The following is a 19,793-nucleotide window of genomic DNA, read 5'->3' as shown; positions in this document are numbered from 1 at the left end:
ATACCATCCACAAGTTTATTTGAAAAACAAAACATTTAAATCTTTATGACACTTAAATCCAATTTGCATAATAATTTGGAACACATTGTATGAGGATCCCACAGCCCCCATACAGTATGATGTCCTCCATAACAATCCCACACAGTATGATGGTCACCACAGCCCCCAACATAATATAATGTAATCCATAGACCGCCAGCCAGTATAATTTCCACCACAGCCACTCTACACAGTATGATGTCCACTACAACCACCCTACACAGTAAACTGCTGCCTCCACGACCAACCCACACAGTATGATAAATTCCCCATACCATATGAAGATCCCCCATAGCCCCAATACTGTATGTCGGTCCCCCACAGCCCCCTTTATAGCATGATGGTCCACATCACTGCTCCTATATAGTATGATGGTTTCTATGTTTCTTTGAATATTTAGGCCATGTTCACACAGTGCGTTTTTTACTGCGGAACCGCAGCGGTATTGCCGCTGCGGTTCCGCAGCAGTTTTCCATGCAGGGTACATAACAATGTAACCCTATGGAAAACAGTCACTGCTGTGCACATGGTCCGTAATTTCGTTTAAAAAGCCGCGCAGAATAGCTGCGGCAATAAAGAAGGAGCATGTCACTTCTTTTTCCTGAACCGCAGCGGTTCTGCACCCATAGACCTCCATTGTGAGGTCAAAATCGCAGTAAAACCCGCAGATCAAAAATATATCTGCGGGTTTTACTGCGATTTGATGTGCAGAACCGCTGCAGCAGGAAGTGCGGGGGAGCGGGCGGAAGTGCGTGGGCGGAGTGTGGCTGCCCCACCGTGCTCCGATCCCGCCCCCCCGTGCTCCGATGCCCGCCCCCCGTGCTCCGATGCCCCCCCCAGTGCTCCGATGCCCCCCCCCGTGCCCTAATCTCCCCCCCTTATACTTACCCGGCGTCCCGGTGTCCGTCCGGCCGTCTTCTCCCTGGGCGCCGCCATCTTGCAAAATGGCGGGCGCATGCGCAGTGCGCCCGCCGAATCTGCCGGCCGGCAGATTCGCTCCAAAGTGCATTTTGATCACTGAGATATAATCTATCTCAGTGATCAAAATAAAAAAATAGTAAATGACACCCCCCCCACTTTGTCACCCCCATTGGTAGGGACAATAAAAAAATTAAGAATTTTTTTTTTTTTTTTTCACTAAGGTTAGAATAGGGGTAGGGGTAGGGTTAGGGGTAGGGTTAAGGTTAGGGGTAGGGTTAGGGGTAGGGTTAGGGTTAGGGTTAGGGATAGGGTTAGGGGTAGGGTTAGGGTTAGGGGTAGGGTTAGGGGTAGGGTTAGGGGTAGGGTTAGGGTTAGGGGTAGGGTTAGGGTATTTTCAGCCATTTTAGCCCTAAAAAGCTTCCTAGGAAACACACAGTCTCTGCATAGAAAACTGCATAAAAAAAGGATAAAAAAAGCATCAAAAAACGCATCAAAAAAGGACAAAAAAAGGACCAAAAAAAGGACCTGCGTTTTCTGCCAAGAGCTGCAGTTTTTTTAAAAAAAACTGTCCTGAAAAAAAAAGGATGGAAATCCTGAACGTGTGAACATACCCTAAAAGACATTTGCTATACTATACTATATAGGGATATAGTATGCTGGTCCTCCCAACACTCCCCCATATACACCTCACAGCTCCTTATATATTACTAGATGGTGGCCCGATTCTAACGCATTAGGTATTCTAGAATATGCATGTCCACGTAGTAATTTGCACAGTCCACGTAGTATATTGCCCAGCCACGTAGTATATTGCCCAGCCACGTAGTATATTGCCCAGTCACGTAGTATATTGCACAGCCCACGGAGTATATTGCCCAGCCACGTAGTATATTGCCCAGCCACGTAGTATATTGCCCAGTGACGTAGTATATTGCCCAGCCACATAGTATATTGCCCAGCCACGTAGTATATTGCCCAGCTACGTAGTATATTGCCCAGCCACGTATGTCACAGGTTAAAAAATAAAAAATAAACATATACTCACCTTCCGAGGGCCCCTTGTAGTTCGGTCACATGACCGTGACGTCATGGCAGGTCCTTCTCGCGCAGGCGCGCAGGACCTGTGATGACGTCGCGGTCACATGACTGCGACGTAATCACAGGCCCTGCGCGCCTGTACGAGAAGGACCTGCCATGACGTCACGGTCTTGTGACCGCGACGTCATCACAGGCCCTGCGGGCCTGCGCTAGAAAGACCTGCCGTGACGTCGCGGTCACATGACCGTGACGTCATGGCTGGTCCTTCTCGTGCAGGCGCGCAGGGCTTGTGATGATGTCGCGGTCACATGACCGTGACGTCATGGCGGGTCTTTCTCCCATACTATCCTTGGCACCGGAACCTGCCGCTTGCATGGAGCCGTCACCGGAGCGTCGCGAAAGGTGAGTATATAATGATTTTTTATTTTTTTTAATCATTTTTAACATTAGATGTTTTTACTATTGATGCTGCATAGGCAGCATCAATAGTAAAAAACTTGGTCACACAGGGTTAATAGCGGCGGTAACGGAGTGAGTTACCCGCGGCATAACGCGGTCCGTTACCGCTGGCATTAACCCTGTGTGAGCGGTGACTGCGGGGAGTATGGAGCGGGCGCCGGGCTCTGACTGCAAGGGAGGGACTAATCGGACTGGGGCCGCCGCTGATTGGTCGCGGCAGCCATGACAGGCAGCAGGCGAGACCAATCAGCGACTTGAATTCCATGACAGACAGAGGCTGCGACCAATGAATATCCGTGACAGACAGAAAGACAGACAGACAGAAGGACAGAAAGACGGAAGTGACACTTAGACAATTATATAGTAGATTATGATGGTACACCTCACATCCCCAACAATCTCCCATATAGTACAATGTTTCACCTCATAGCCCCCTATGTAGTATTATGGTCCACATCACAGCCCCATATATAGTATGATGGTCTACCTCACAGCCCCCGTTTAGTATGATGGTTCCCCAAATACCACCCAAAATAGTGTGATGGTACACCCCACAGCTACTTATATTTTATGATGGTACACCTCACAGCTCTAATGTAGATAAACATATACCATCTGGGACCACATAAGTAGGGGGGTGCCACAGAGACAAAAACCCATGTGGGTGTCTCAAAGATACACCCCACGGACACTCCAAGACATCATAGCAAACATATAAAAGAAAAATGGAGTAAAAAGTCCAAAGAGTAATACAAACACAAGTTTATTACACATAAATAATACACAACAAATAAATGGACTAGGACCGGGTAATAACAGGACACAAAAAATCCTGACCACAGATGTTCAGTATAAAGTATGGGTAAGGTGCCACAGTGCCATGTCGGGCGACCAGAAAATGTCCAGAATGTATCAATCAATAAGTACTACAGTCAATGAGTATACCATACCATTCAAAGGACAAGGTCCCAAACTAGAAAAGAATTTTTGCTCACCCATATAAATGTGCTGTCAGGATAGGTGCCCCCGCCGCCACCGACGCGCGTTTCGCTTTCTTCCTCAAGGTGCGGTGGTGTGCAGTGTGTCAGGAAGCCGTTATATACCCTCACCTCCCTGTGTTCATACAAGCGGCGCATGTGTCCGGGTATGCACGCCGGTGGTTACATCACTTCCGGCGCAGTGCGTCCGCGTCACGGGCCAAGCGACATCAATAGACGTCACTGACCCGCACACGTCAGCACGCAGCGCCATCTGCGATGCTCCGGAGCGCAGACCGGGGACATGCGCACTAGAACGCTGGGATGATAGAACGAAGGAAAAAAAAAAAGAAGACTTGAGGACCGTAAGAAACTAATGTGCCCTGATGACATAAACTATGATTATGTAGAAAATAAAGTGCATTGTGCTATGGCATATGAACATGCTCTAAAAGAGCTGATTCCATGAATAAAGTGATTATGTGCAATGAACCTATTGATACATACTAGACAGTGCAGATTACAATTGAATCAAAATAATAACCATAAACATGAATTTATAAAAATAACAAAAAAGAAACAAAGAATAATAATAATAGGACATGTGACATCTGTGTCGACGTTCCATGTGATTTAATAATCAGAGCACGATCCTCACGTCAAGCATAAATATCGATAATAATAACAATTGTAGATGAACTAAAAGGAGAAGAGAATGACAATTAGAAAAACAAATAAAAACACAAAACACACAATATATAAAAAAGGAACGCAGAAAAGGGGAACTAAAATAAATCGTAGAGGGGGTACCCTCAACATCCCCTCATATACTATGATGGTTCACTTCTTAGCCCCTTATATAGTATGAATATCCACCTCACAGTCCCACATATAGTATGATGGTCCTCACAACAGCCTCCTATGTAGAATGATGGTACCCCAACAGTACACTATATAGTCAGGTGGACTGACCCACAGCACCTTATATACTATGATGGTCCAACTCACAGCACAATATATAGTATGATGGTAGCCCACAACATCCCAAAAATAAAAAAAATCCATATACTCACCTAATCCAGACACCTCATCCTCCAAAGCGTCTGACTTTTCTTCTATCCATTCTCTATATGCTGGCAGCGCGATGCAGTGATGTCATTGCACCACCGACGTCCCCTGTTCATGATGGCCTTCAGCAGGTCGCAGACAGAAGGGACGTCCGTGACCTGTTGTGGTGACTGAGCCAGCACATCTTTGTGATCCATCATAACTATAAACAGTATGGACTTCTTGAGGATGCAGATTCTGATAACAATGTAGCAGGCAAGTCAGCCCACGACCAGACAGGCCCTTCTGGCATTTGCAAGAATTGCCAGATGGCCAGTCCGGCCCTGTCTAAGAGTATGGTGAGTACCTTGAACCCAAGGCGTTGATTTGTGAAAATAAAAAAAATGTCATTTTTCCCACCTTTTTTTTCACAAGGGTAACAGGAGAAAATGGACCCCCAAGTCTGTTGTGCAATTTCTCCTGAGTATGATGATAGCCTATATGTGGAGGCAAACCACTGGTTGGGCGCATGGCAGGGCTCAGAAGGGAAGCAGTGATGCTTTGGAATGCAGACTTTGATGGAATGGTCTGTGGGTGTCAGGTCGCATTTGGAAAGCCCCTGGAGCCTGTAGTGCAGCGGGGTTGGTGAGTGTCACAGACAGGCAGTGACCCAGGAAAGTTTAAAGCAAATGTATTTTAATGTTCAAAGAAACTCACAAAATTAACAGCACACGGTATCCTCCTGATCGCAGCTGGGGCGTCACAACAGTCCGTATCAGAGACCGGTTGCCGAGGGTGACTACACCACCGTGTTATGCTCAGGGGTGTGCCAGGCGTTTGCTGCTCTTTGCTCTGTGTTACTGCACACCCAAGCAGGATATTGCAGAGCCACCTGCTCTGCAGTTTGCAAACAAAATGATACCCCCAACCCTTTGCTGCAGGGTTTTTAAATGGAATCTGTGGCCATGGGCCACTTGTAAGACCCGATCTGGAGGGAGTGGACCGCCCCACTACCATCATGTAGGTCGCTCCAAAAATAAAAACCCTTACCGTATTTTCCTAAACATTGCCTTGGTCAAACAACTTGACCAGGTCCACACTTACTTTTATTTTGCACTACAGCCACAACTATATCTGTGACTGCAATGCACTCCAGTGGGCTTAATACGCTGTTATGCGGTTCCTGGGGGATATATATCGACCCTCGCATATGATCCCCTCACTGCCTCACAAGCTCCTGATGTGTCTAAACAGTTGAAACCCTCCCACTAGTGACCCCATATTGGTATTGATCTAGTGTTTTCCTGGTATGCAAATTTTGTGGTGGTATACATGAGTTATGTAGTGTACGTCAGGTTGGCATATGAGTTGTGTGGTTTACGTCAGGTAGTCATATGTGAGTTGTGTACGTCAGAAAATTTTTCATTAGTACATGGATGAGTGGTAGCCTCTGAAACAGTCTTTCATACACATACCAGGTTTGTCAGGGCAGTTGTCACATTGATAAGTGGTGTCCTTGTGTATCCCCCTTCTGTAACACACTTTTCACCTTTTTTGCATCCTTCTTTCTTTGCAGTTTGAGGGACCTCACTGGGGAAATGTTGGCCTGGTACGACACAGACACTTACAGTTGCAGAAGTACTGGGGCCCGCTCATTCCCGACTGCCAAATATTAGAGCCTTGATCTCTACTTCCTGGAACAGAAGGAAGGTCCCTGTCTGGCCTGGAAATTGTGATAGCAAGAAGGCATTCTACATTGTCATCTGTACAATGCGCATAGACAGCTTCTTGTACCAAACCTTGGCTTTTCTAATGGCACTGCATGGCTGGACTTGATCAGAGATATCAACTCCCCCATGTTCTTGTTGTACCCCAGTACATCGTGTGGTTTCTGGACCTATGTAGAAGTACTTCATCCAGTGCTGTAGGTGCTGCCATCACAATGTATGGTGGTTAAGAAAAGGGCATCCCTCTTGTCCTTGTACTTGACCCCCAGCATGTTGTCACTACATTGGGCTCTGCTCTTGCCCTTTGAGCACCTGCCAAATTAGCTTCTTAGGGAGGCTGCTCTCATTTTTGCGGACCGTAACGCAGGCTGCGGTAGCTCGCGCAGAGAGGGACTTGAACAGTGGGACGCTGGTATAAAAGTTATCTACATAGAGGTGATAACCTTTATCCAGCAGTGGGTGCACCAAATCCCACACAATTTCCAACTCACACCCAGGACAGTGGAGCATTCAGAGGTTGAATCTGGGTGTATTTCCCTTCATAAACACTAAACCTGTGGGTGTACCCAGAAGTACTTTTGCATACTTTGTACAGCTTAATTCCATACCTGGCCCTCTTACTGGGCAGGTATTGACAGAATTTGTTGACCTGTTGAAGCGCTTGATCAGCGTGAAACGGCCGTCGTCATTCCCTGCTCACCTCCCGTTCACCTGCACTCCCTCGGACCATGAAGCTGTAAATCCTCATGTCTTGAATAAAAGCATTGGACCACTACAGAGTGAGTGCTGCCGCATTTTTCTGCTCTTAGTCATATTGACAGAATTTGAGCCTCCCCTTGAAATGTATTAGGGACTCATCCATGCAGATGTTCCTTTGGGGATTGTACACCTCAGAAAACTTGTTGCTAAAGTGCTCAATGACCAGCCGAACTTTGAAAAGTCGGTCAAAGTTGGGGTCATCTCGGGGAGGACATTGTACTGTAATGCAATAATTTATGGATGGTCTCAAAGCTTGACCGGGACATAGCCAAGCGGAACACTGGAGTGTTATACAAAACATCAACACTCCAATACTCCAATATTGCCGAATTTCTGGCTTCTTCACTATATCCATGTGAAGGACCAGGCCCCTAAACATAATAAATTTTATGACATCTACAAAGGTCTAGTTGGAAAATAAGGAAGTCGGATTTTGGGATAAAAATTGCTGGGCGTACAAATTTGTTTGCAATACTATGAGATTTTGAAAATCTTCAGAAAAAAAAAGACTTTGAAAAAGTTTCCTTTCTGTGAGCCTGGTGGTGTCAATTTGGATTTCTGGGTCCGTAACAGTGGGTGCTAGGTCAGTTTCTGGCCTGGGGCATCTGCGTTGCAGTTCGGTATCACTGGAGGAAGAGGAGTCTGAGTTGGAAAAATTAAGGAAGGTGAGATTAGCTCCCTTGTCAGTGTCTGAGGTAAGGAAATGTTATGTCTCCTCCACTGAATACATGCTTTGGGACGAGCAGGTCAGCATTTTTTTGTAATGTAGGTTGTGTTTGTGTGTGTACTAAATTTTATTCAGGTGTGTTTGTGAGTGCTTGGTGTAAACTTTTTTTATTTAAAAGAGAAAAAAAAAAAGAATATAGAAAGAAAAATATAAAAATTTGGTAAAATAAAAAACAAACTTACTAAACGGATGTCAGTAAAAAAAAAAAAATTATTGAGTGCCCGCAACTGACACTAAATCAGATTCAATTCAGTAAAAATTACTGTAGTATACAACGATTGCTACAGTATATTTTTACTTTCCCTATCTAATCTAATCCTATCAACTAAACTAAGTGATTTTTTTACTTGATTCTTTTTTCACCCAATAAAACAAAACAGTAGGAGGCCGGTCAGTGATTTTCGTCACCAACCAGCATTCAATGGCAGTAGAACACACGCACGGATGTAGTGCAGAAAGGGGATAAAGAAATAGAGAGGGAAAAAAAGTCCTTACCAAAAACAAGCGTGGCTGCTAATCAGAGGTGTACATCTCATCAGCAGCTCGGTAGCTGCAGTTTGCACACCCAGAGTGGTGCACAGGGTGGGGATAAACAATAGTGAAAAAAAGTTGTGGAAAACACCGAGCACGAATCCAGACCAGTGATTTGCAACACTGAGCAACGTTCAGCGGCTGCAGGACAAAAAAAAGAAAAAAAACTGCCAAAAAACTATGAAATTCTGATCAACAATCAAGTACTGATCAGCGCTCAGCGGCATGGGGAGGGAGAGGGTGAGGGGGAAGACAGATGGATTGGGGTGAATTAAGGAAAGATCAGGGAGGGATCTTCTTTCTTCTTCAGCATGAGCAGGAACACAGGCAAGTAGCAGCAGAAGCAATTCACAAACTTCTGTAGTACCACAAGGCGCAGCACAGCGCACACAGTGACCGCCACTAGAATGAGGTAGTACAGGGCGGCCACCTGCAGGTCACAGCGCGCCTGTACGTTCTGATTGGTGCGATTGATGTCATCGTTGATCTCACCAAACAGAGCTGGCTCTGGTGACACCATAGTTGCCAGACATCAGTGTTTCAGCCAATCTGATTGCTGGAAATACTGATAAACGATAAGATTGGCTGTTGACAATTGAACAGCCCATCACAGCGATCGTAGTTACGGGGGGGGGAAGGCGTCGCCACCCCTGGACAAAGGCACCATGTTCCGTGCTGAGAGAAACAGAAGGGACAATCATGGGATCATCACACAATTAGTCTCAAGCTTGACATTTCGGGAAGGGGGTTAAGGAGAACCTGTCAGCAGGCATTTGCAAAGTAAAGTACACACATGGCCATATTGGCGCTGTAATACTGATTAAAATGATACCTGCAGTGAATAAATGTTTGTGTTTTTTGTGTAATCTGTGTGAAGTTTTCATATACTATGTTCGTGCATCGGAGCGACCTATGGGCAGGGTCTTTTCTTGTTGCTCTGGTCCCTTATTCATCCTTCAGTTTGAATGACCGGTTGATCAGTGACCTGCCTACAAGGGTTGAGCGAAACGGATCGGACAAATTAAAAAATCGCCGACTTTCGGCAAAGTCGGGTTTCATGAAACCCGACCCGATCCTAGTGTGGGATCGGCCATGAGGTCGGCGATCTTCGCGCCAAAGTCGCGTTTCGTACAACGCTTTCAGCGCCATTTTTCAGCCAATGAAGGAGGACGCAGAGTGTGGGCAGCGTGATGACATAAGTCTTGGTCCCCACCATCTTAGAGAAGGGCATGACAGTGATTGGCTTGCTTTCTACAGCGTCACCGTGGCTATAAAGGGGCGTGCACGCCGACCGCCATCTTACTTCTGCCGATCGTAGCATAGGGAGAGGTTGCCGTAGCTTCATCAGAAGAAGGGATATAGTTAGGGAGGGAAGATTAAGCCACGAAATTGCTTGTGCTGTAGCTATTTCCACTGTCCAACACCACCATTTGTTTGCAGGGACAGTGGAGGCTATATCTTTGTGCATCAGCGCTGTAGCTTATTAGGCTGCCTTATAAGGCTCCCTGATAGCTGCATTGCTGTTTGTACGCCACTGTGCAAACCAACTGCTTTTTTAAAATCAAAAATCTTGTTGCTCCTTTCTGCACAGTTCTCTTGTTTATTTGTCCACACTTTTGTGTGCAGCAGTCCTTTTTATTGCTGCCATACTTTTCCTGAGATCATTGTAGGGAGATTGAAATTGTACTACAGTCCTTGTATTTTTTCATATATCTTCCAGCCACTTTCTGCCACTTTGATTGCGTTGTTTTATACACTGGGCCTGAGTTTTGGGTCAGTCTCCCCCCAAAAAAGGGGAGATTCAAATTCTCACAAAGTGGATCTACTGCAGTCCTGTTAGTTTGGTGTATGTCAGCCAGCCACTTTCTGCCACTTAGATTGCGTTGTTATATACACTGGGCCTGAGTTTTGGGTCAGTCTCCCCCCAAAAAAGGGGAGATTCAAATTCTCACAAAGTGGATCTACTGCAGTCCTGTTAGTTTGGTGTATTTCAGCCAGCCACTTTCTGCCACTTAGATTGCGTTGTTTTATACACTGGGCCTGAGTTTTGGGTCAGTCTCCCCCCAAAAAAGGGTGTTTCAAATTCTCACAAAGTGGATATACTGCAGTCCTGTCAGTTTGGTGTATGTCAGCCAGCCACTTTCTGCCACTTAGATTGCGTTGTTTTATACACTGGGCCTGAGTTTTGGGTCAGTCTCCCCCCAAAAAAGGGAGATTCAAATTCTCAACAAGTTTATATACACCTTCTACCTTGTTTTACAGTACCATATAACAGATGTTATTTTGGTTAGATTTTCCAAAAAATGAGGAAGTCTCATGGAAGCGGCCATGGGCGGTGGTTGCCAGCTGGTACTGATGGTGGTGGTGCATCTGGTGGTAGTCGGAAAAGCACAATAGCACCTAAGGCTGGAGGTGATGAGCCAGCGTCATCTTCTGGCTACACAAGGCCTCGAAGGCTCCCTTTTCTGGGAGTAGGAAAACGGCTTTTAAAGCCTGAGCAGCAGGAAAAAGTTTTGGCTTTCATTGCTGACTCAGCCTCTAGCTCTTTCGCCTCCTCTTCAGAAAGTTCCAAATATAAATGCAGCGAGTCGTCAGTGGATGCTCCTGGTCAGGAACAAGACGTTTCCTTGTGTCCTTCACCCAAACCAAAAGTGAAGGATGCGTCAGGCGACACTACAGGTTACTCCATGGAGCTCTTTATACATACCGTGCCTGGGTTAGAACGGGAAATTGTTAACTGCCCATTACAAGATTAATCGGACATGGAGTGCACTGATGCACAGCCACAGCTAGGTTATTATGCTGTTCCATTGACTCAGATCACTACATTGCCCTCGCAATGTACTGAGCCAGAATCTGCCCCTGATGAGACTATGGTGCCCCGTCCCGAACGCTATAGCACCTTACACGGTAACATAGAGGAAGGTGCACATGACATTGAAGAGGAGGTGATAGATGACCCAGTTGTTGACCCAGATTGGCAGCCATTGGGGGAAGAGGGTGCCGCTGCCAGTAGCTCTGAAGCGGAGGAGGATGATCCGCAGCAGCCATCTACATCGCAACAGCTGTCATCTGGCAGGCCCGTATCAGGCCAAAAATGTTTGTCAAAAACAAAAACAGTTTTAGGACAGCGTGGCCATCCGGTGAAAGTAACACAGCGTGCAATGCCTGAAAAGGTATTCCATAGTAGGAAGAGTGCAGTGTGGCAATTTTTTAACCAAGATCCGAATGATCAGTCAAAAGTTATCTGTAAGAAATGCTCAAAGACCTTTAGCAGATGGAAGAATCTTCAAAATAAATACAACGTGCATGCTTAGACATTTAACCAGCATGCACTTGCAAGCCTGGACTAACTACCAAACGTCCCGTACCATTGGTGCATCTGCTCAGAATGAAGGTAGTCAGCAACACTACATTCACTGTAAGCCCACCGGTTAGGACACCACCAGCAGCAAATGTGGAGGTATCGTCGCAAGGCCAAAGCAGTCAGGGAATCACAAGGTTATTGGTAGGAAACACTGTATGTAGGCCAACATCGAGAATACCATCACCAACCCTCTCAATCCGCCATGTCCAGCACCACCACCGCTCGTTCCACCATATGCACCTCTCCAGTCCAGCTCACCCTACAAGAGACTCTCGTTAGGAAAAGAAAGTACTCATCCTCTCATCCGTGAACACAGGGTTTGAACGCCCACATTGCTAGACTAATCTCGTTAGAGATGATGCCCTACCTTTTAGTTGAAAGCGAAGCTTTCAAAGCCCTGATGGCCTACGCAGTACCATGCTATGACCTACCCAGTCAACACTTCTTTGCGAGAAAAGCCATCCCAGCCCTCCACCAGCATGTCAAAGACCGCATTGTCCATGCACTGAGGCAATCAGTCAGTGGAAAGGTGCACCTCACAACAGATGCATGGACCAGTAGGCATGGCCAGGGACGTTATGTGTCCATCACGGCACACTGGGTTAATGTGGTGGATGCAGGGTCTACAGGGGACAGCCATAGTGGGACAGTTCTGCCTAGCCTACGGTCTAGGAAACAGTTGGCTGTAGGCATTCGTAACCCCTCCTCCTCCTCCAGAAGCGAAAGCTCATCCACTGAGCGCAGTCACACGACCACTCCATCCGCAGCTGCCAGTGTTGCACACGAGGTGTCCCATTATCGAACAGCTAGTGGTAAGCGTCAGCAGGCTGTTACAAATTAAGTGTTTGGGCGACAACAGACACACTGCGGAAGTACTGGCCGAGTACTTGCAGCAAGAAACTCAGTCATGGCTGGGCAGTGTACATCTTGAGGCAGGCAAGGTAGTCAGTGATAACGGAAGGAATTTTATGGCTGCCATAGCCCTTTCAGAACTAAAACACATAACTTGCCTGGCTCACACCTTGAACCTGGTGGTGCAGTGCTTCTTCAAAATTTATCTGGAGTTACCAGCCCTGCTCCTGAAGGTGCGAAGACTTTGCTCACACATCCGCCGGTCGCCCGTACACTCCAGCTGTATGCTGAACCATCAGCGATCGCTGAATCTTCCCCAGCACCGCCTAATAATCGACGTTGCAACAAGGTGGAACTCCACACTGCACATGGTTCAGAGGCTGTGGGAACAGAGGCGTGCTGTGATTAATTTGTGGGAGGATACACGTACACGGGCAGGCAGTTGGATGGCAGACATGGAGTTGTCTCGTGTGCAGTGGTCGAAGCTCCAAGACCTCTGTCAAGTCCTTCAGTGTTTTGAGGAATGCACACGGCTGGTAAGTGCAGACGACGCCATCATAAGCATGAGCATCCCACTAATGCGTCTGCTGATGCAAAGTTTGATGCACATTAAGGAGCTGGCGTCTGCAGCCGAGGAGGAGGGAAGCCTTGATGACAGTCAGCCATTGTCTGCTCAGGGAACTCTCTTGGACGAGGTGGCGGACAAAGAGGAGGAGGATGATGGGGATGAATATTTATGGGAGGAGGATGCTTCTCAGGGGGCAATAGAAACTGGTGGCGTTGCAAGGTCAGGTACAGGGTTTTTGCGGGACACAAGTGATTTTGATTTGCAAGAAAGTGCTCCTCAACCCAGCACAAGCAGTGAATTGACACCTGGAACATTGGCCCACATGGTTGAGTATGCCTTGCATATCCTAAAAAGGGACCCCCGCATTATCAAAATGATGATCGATGACGATTACTGGTTGGCCTGCCTCCTGGATCCACGATATAAAGGAAAATTACAAAATATCATGCCACATGAGAACCTTGAGCAAATATTGGCTACCAAACAAGCAACTCTTGTAGACCGTTTGATTCAGGCATTCCCAGCACACAGCGGCGGTGATGGTTCTCACACGAGCCGTAGGGGGCAACATGGCAGAGGTGTTAGAGGTGCACAAATCCGAAGTGGCGTTGGACAGAGGGGTTTTATGACTAGGTTGTGGAGTGATTTCGCAATGACCGCTGACACGACAGGTAGTGCTGCATCGATTCAAAGTGACAGGAGACAGCATTTGTACAATATGGTTACGAACTACTTTTCCTCCCTTATCGATGTTCTCCCTCACAGGTCATTCCCCTTTGATTACTGGGCATCTAAAATAGACACCTGGCCTGAATTGTCAGAATATGCATTACAGGATCTCGCTTGCCCTGTTTCTAGTGTGCTATCAGAAAGAGTCTTCAGTACTGCTGGTTCAATACTGAACGAAAAAAGGACACGTCTGGCTACCCAGAATGTTGATGATCTAACCTTCATTTAAAATGAACCAATCATGGATTTCAAATTATTTTGCCCCACCTTCTCCTGCTGACACGTAGCTTGCCTGAAAAATGTCTTTCTTTTGGCCTCCTCTTACTGACTTCTCCAATTCCTCCATTTGCAGCTGCTGAATGTCCACCATAGGCCATTTTTATACCTCCCTAAATGGGCTGACTTCCGCCACAGGGCTGTGGTCACAACCTGGCGCAAGCACCCATGCGAGTGCCGTTTGCCTGGACAGGTGGGTGTGCCCACTCTTGGGCGACGGCACTGGCACAGGGTCCCTCATAGTACAATGAAGTGTCTCTGAAGGTGGTGGTGTACAGCCAACGGCAGACACACCATCGTAATATGAGGGGCCCTGTGCCAGTACCGCCGCCCACGAGAGAGTGTTCCCCCCAGCTTGATCAGTGCTCTACCACTTGCAATACTTAGCTCTCTCCCTGCTCCACCACTGTGTAGTCTGTGCTGTTAAATCCTTCAATGGCACTGCCAATACAAATTTGTTGAAATGTTAGATGATAGTTAAAATATACAGGGGCCCTGGCCTCCATTTAGACCAGTTAATACTTTGCGCCTACTACCACTGTCTGCTACTCAGTAGAGGAGCCCACCCCAGTACCTAGCTAAGCTGCCTGTTTAGTCCTGTTACCAATTTTGAACTGCTTTTAGCCTACTTTTGTATTTGGGCCTACTACCTGTGTCTGCGCCACTCATTACAATTGTCCTCCACAGAACAAAGCTATGCCGCCTGTTTAGTCCTGTTACCAATTTTTAACTGCTTTTAGCCTACTTTCGTATTTGGGCCTACTACCTGTGTCTGCGCCACTCATTACAATTGTCCTCCACTTAACAAAGCAATGCACCCTGTTTAGTCCTGTTACCAATTTTGAACTGCTTTTAGCCTACTTTTGTATTTTGGGCCTCTACCTGTGTCTGCGCCACTCATTACAATTGTCCTCCACAGAACAAAGCTATGCCGCCTGTTTAGTCCTGTTACCAATTTTGAACTGCTTTTAGCCTACTTTTGCATTTAGGCCTACTGCCTGTGTCTGTGCCACTCATTACAATTGTCCTCCACTTAGCAAAGCTATGCCGCCTGTTTAGTCCTGTTACCAATTTTGAACTGAATTTAGCCTACTTTTGTATTTTGGGCCTACTACCTGTGTCTGCGCCACTCATTACAATTGTCCTCCACTGAACAAAGCAATGCCGCCTGTTTAGTCCTGTTACCCATTTTGAACTGCGTTTAGCCTACTTTATTATTTTAGGCCTATATCTGTGTTTCCTCCTCATCCTGCCCATTGCGCAGCCACTGCTAGATGAGTCTGCTGGTACATTTACCCAGACCACTACATTCCCCTTGCACTCTACACAGCCAGAATCTGACCCTGCTGAAAGTCAGGTTCCCCTTCCCGCATACTATACCACCTTACACGGGGACAAAGAGGAAGGTGCAGATGAAAGTGCAGGTTCCTTCATCAGGTGGGGGGGCATACTCGTTGGCACTGGCACAGGGCTCCTTATAGTACGCAAAAGTGTCTCTGGCAGTGGGAGGCGCCACCCACTGTCAAACACACCGCCGTACTATGAGGGGCCGTGTGCCAGTGCCAACTAGTGGGCCCCCCTGCTTGCTCAGGATCACAGCACTTGCAAAGCAAAGTTGAAATACTTACCTCTCCCTGATCCACTGCCGTGGCGTATTCCGCGTTTCCTGGGCCCACGAAAATCTTGAGCCAGCCCTACCCCCCTGCAACTTTAGCCAAATGACCCGTTTTCAATGCCTAACAATTATTATAAAGTAAATTAAGATTGACAAGCTTAAGAAATAAGAATTGATGTTTTTGGCAATAAAATGGGCACTGTAGGTGTTTTCCTGTCCTCCACTGACTGCCGACTTTGATTCCCCATTGACTTGCATTGGGTTTCGTGTTTCGGTCGGCCACCGACTTTTCAAAATAATCGGCCGATTTCACCCGACCCGACTTTTGACAAAGTCGGGTTTCGCTAAACCCAACTCGATCCTAAAAAAGTAAAAGTCGCTCAACTCTACTGCCTACTATTTTAAATATTGTTCCAGCACAATGATTGCTGTGGTCTCTAAAAAAACAAAAACATTGACTCCAACAAAATTGCCCTGGCAATGCATGTGGGGTCGCATCTCCAAGTTATTTCCCTTGTTTTTAATCTGTACATGCGCTACCCATTGTCTTCACTAGCAAGGTTTTTTAGCAGCAGCGATTTATGTCTTCTTTTCTACGTGCACATTGTCTGCAGAGAACCAGAGTGGGAGTGCGCTGAAGAAAAGACATATAATTAGACATTAGTGGATGCCATGTCAGGTTTGAAGAGTCCCTGATGTGCCTAAACAGTGGAAACCACTCACAATTGATGCCATTTTGGAAACTAGACTCCCTCAGGTAACTTATCTAGATTAGGGTTGAGCGACCTTCACTTTTATAGGATCGGGTCGGGTTTCATGAAACCCGACTTTTGGAAAAGTCGGGTCGAGTGAAATCGGCCGATCCTATAAAAAAGTCGGGGTCGGGGTCGGCCGAAACTCGAAACCCAATGCAGTGCATTGGGTTTCCATGGTTCCCAGGGTCTGAAGGAGCGGAAACTCTCCTTCAGGCCCTGGGATCCATATTTAAGTGTAAAATATAGAATTAAAATAAAAAATATCCTTTTACTTACCCTCTGACGCGCCCTGGTACTAACCGGGAACTTTCCTTCCTTAGAATCAGCCTTCCAGGACCTTCGGTGACGTCGCGGGTGACGTCGCGGCTTGTGATTGGCCGCACGGCCAATCACAAGCCGCGACGTCACCCGCGACGTCACCGAAGGTCCTGGAAGGGCTGATTCTTAGGAAGGAAGGCTGTCGGAAGGAAGCAGGGCGCTTCCGAGGGTGAGTATATTCCTATTAGGTATATACTCACCCTCGGAAGCGCCCTGCTTCCTTCCGACAGCCTTCCTTCCTAAGAATCAGCCCTTCCAGGACCTTCGGTGACGTCGCGGGTGACGTCGCGGCTTGTGATTGGCCGCGCGAGCGGTCACATGGGCGGCCGCGCGGCCAATCACAAGCCGCGACGTCACCGCGACGTCACGGCAAGGTCCTAGAAGCGCGGATTCGAAGGAGGAAGGCTGCCGGTTAGTACCAGGGCGCGTCAGAGGGTAAGTATTGCAATATTTTTTTTATTTTAATTCTATATTTTACACTTTAATCTGAATTCCGATACCAATTCCCGATATCTTAAACATATCGGGAATCGGGATCGGAATTCCGATTCCAGATTCAAAAGATCGCCGACTTCATGGCCGACCCCCCACTGGGGTCGGGTCGGGTTTCATGAAACCCGACCTTGCCAAAAGTCGGCGACTTTTGAACAATTTCGACCCGTTTCGCTCAACCCTAATCTAGATATGTGGTGAGCACCATGATTTCCCAGACCGCTTTACAGAAATTTATAACATTGAGCCGTGAAAATAAAAAATAATTTTCCCCACAAAAATATTCTTTCAGCCCCAAATAGGGGAAAAGGGACCCCAAAATTTGTTGTGCATTTTTTCCTGAGTACACCAATACCCCATATGTGGCTGAAAACTACTTTTGAGGCATAGTAGATTCAGATTTTTCTGTTTTGGTTTGCAGGTGCCATGTCATAGAGCCTGAGGTGCAAGAAAAGCAGAACCCCCTGTAACGGAGTCTACCAAGCTTGGGGTACCTCTTTCAGTACCACCCCGTGTTTCAGGAAGTCCACTCTGCTTTTGCTTTGTTCTGAATGAAGGATGCTGGCAGGAATTTCTTGATTACATGAGAGCATATAAAAGCTGACTGCTTCTACACGTATTTCCAGTCTAAGAACAACCTTTATTTACAGCACACAGAATATATAACACAGATACACAGGGCACGCCAATAGGAACACAGCAGGCCAGACCTACATTACAATAGCCGCAGGGGGCCGGAGCCTGCCAATATTTACTGTGGGAATTACAAAGGTGGGGGGAGGTCAGAAAGAGAATATCTTGTCCAGGGGTGCAGCCTGTGGACTGATGCATTTCACATGGAAACTATTATACATACATATACTGCCTAACATTCTTGGTGTTGGGGGGTTCTGTAACACGGCTCCCCTTTTCAGCCCCTTTTCAGCGACGCGATCGGCATACACAGTCTGATCCTTAACGGATCGGTTTGGGGATGACCGAAGTTTATGGGGTTGGTACAAGTTCCGTTTGTCGACTTAGTCCATCGGCGTTACCGTTTTTTTTGCCGGGTCAGTAGTGGATGGTGAAGTCCAGAGGTTGTAGGGCTAAACTCCACCGCAGTAATCTGGCGTTGTCTCCGGAGACCCGATTAAGCCAGACTAGGGGATTATGGGCAGTTAGGAGGGAAAACTGTCGTCCATACAAATATGGTTGTAACTTTTTGAGTGCCCATACTATTGCCAGGCACTCCTTCTCGATGGCCGCATAGCTCACTTCACGGGGCAGTAGTTTCCGACTCAGATAAGCTACCGGGTGTTCTTGGCCGTCCGGCCCGACTTGGCTTAGTACTGCCCCCAATCCAAACATAGAAGCGTCTGCGTGAACCAGGAAACGTTTAGTTGGATCGGGTGCGGCAAATACAGGGGTATTGGTGAGGGCGTCCTTTAGCTGGCGGAAGGCTTCTTCACACTCTGGGGTCCAGGTTACTTGGCGGGGTTGGTTCTTACGGGTCAGATCAGTGAGGGGCTTGGCTACTCTGCTGTAATTGGGAACGAATTTCCTGTAATACCCCGCTGTCCCTAGAAACGCCATGATCTGGGTTTTAGTACGTGGGGTGGACCATTTGGCTATGGCCTCAATCTTGGCTGGTTCTGGTCTCTGTTTCCCACTTCCCACCCAATGCCCTAAATACTGAACCTCTGCTTTGCCCACGTGACACTTCTTTGGGTTCAGGGTAATTCCGGCCTTGTGGATCCTGTCTAATACTGTCTCTAGGTGATTTAGATGCTCTTCCCATGTCGCGCTGTAGATGGCGATGTCATCCAGGTAGGCACACACGCATAGTCCTGGAGACCATCCAGAAGCCGGTCAGCCAGCCTCTGGAAGGTCGCCGGGGCAGTCTTCATCCCGAATGGCATAACTCGAAACTGGAATAAAGACAAACGGGTTGACAAATGCCGACTTGGGAATAGCATCAGGACTAAGGGGAATCTGCCAGTAGCCTTTGCATAGATCATAGTAACATAGTAACATAGTTAGTAAGGCTGAAAAAAGACATTTGTCCATCCAGTTCAGCCTATATTCCATCATAATAAATCCCCAGATCTACGTCCTTCTACAGAACCTAATAATTGTATGATACAATATTGTTCTGCTCCAGGAAGACATCCAGGCCTCTCTTGAACCCCTCGACTGAGTTCGCCATCACCACCTCCTCAGGCAAGCAATTCCAGATTCTCACTGCCCTAACAGTAAAGAATCCTCTTCTATGTTGGTGGAAAAACCTTCTCTCCTCCAGACGCAAAGAATGCCCCCTTGTGCCCGTCACCTTCCTTGGTATAAACAGATCCTCAGCGAGATATTTGTATTGTCCCCTTATATACTTATACATGGTTATTAGATCGCCCCTCAGTCGTCTTTTTTCTAGACTAAATAATCCTAATTTCGCTAATCTATCTGGGTATTGTAGTTCTCCCATCCCCTTTATTAATTTTGTTGCCCTCCTTTGTACTCTCTCTAGTTCCATTATATCCTTCCTGAGCACCGGTGCCCAAAACTGGACACAGTACTCCATGTGCGGTCTAACTAGGGATTTGTACAGAGGCAGTATAATGCT

This window comes from Ranitomeya imitator, chromosome 3 (genome assembly GCF_032444005.1).
Source record: "Ranitomeya imitator isolate aRanImi1 chromosome 3, aRanImi1.pri, whole genome shotgun sequence".
In the NCBI taxonomy this organism is placed as follows: domain Eukaryota; kingdom Metazoa; phylum Chordata; class Amphibia; order Anura; family Dendrobatidae; genus Ranitomeya; species Ranitomeya imitator.
This window is presented reverse-complemented; position numbering follows the sequence as displayed.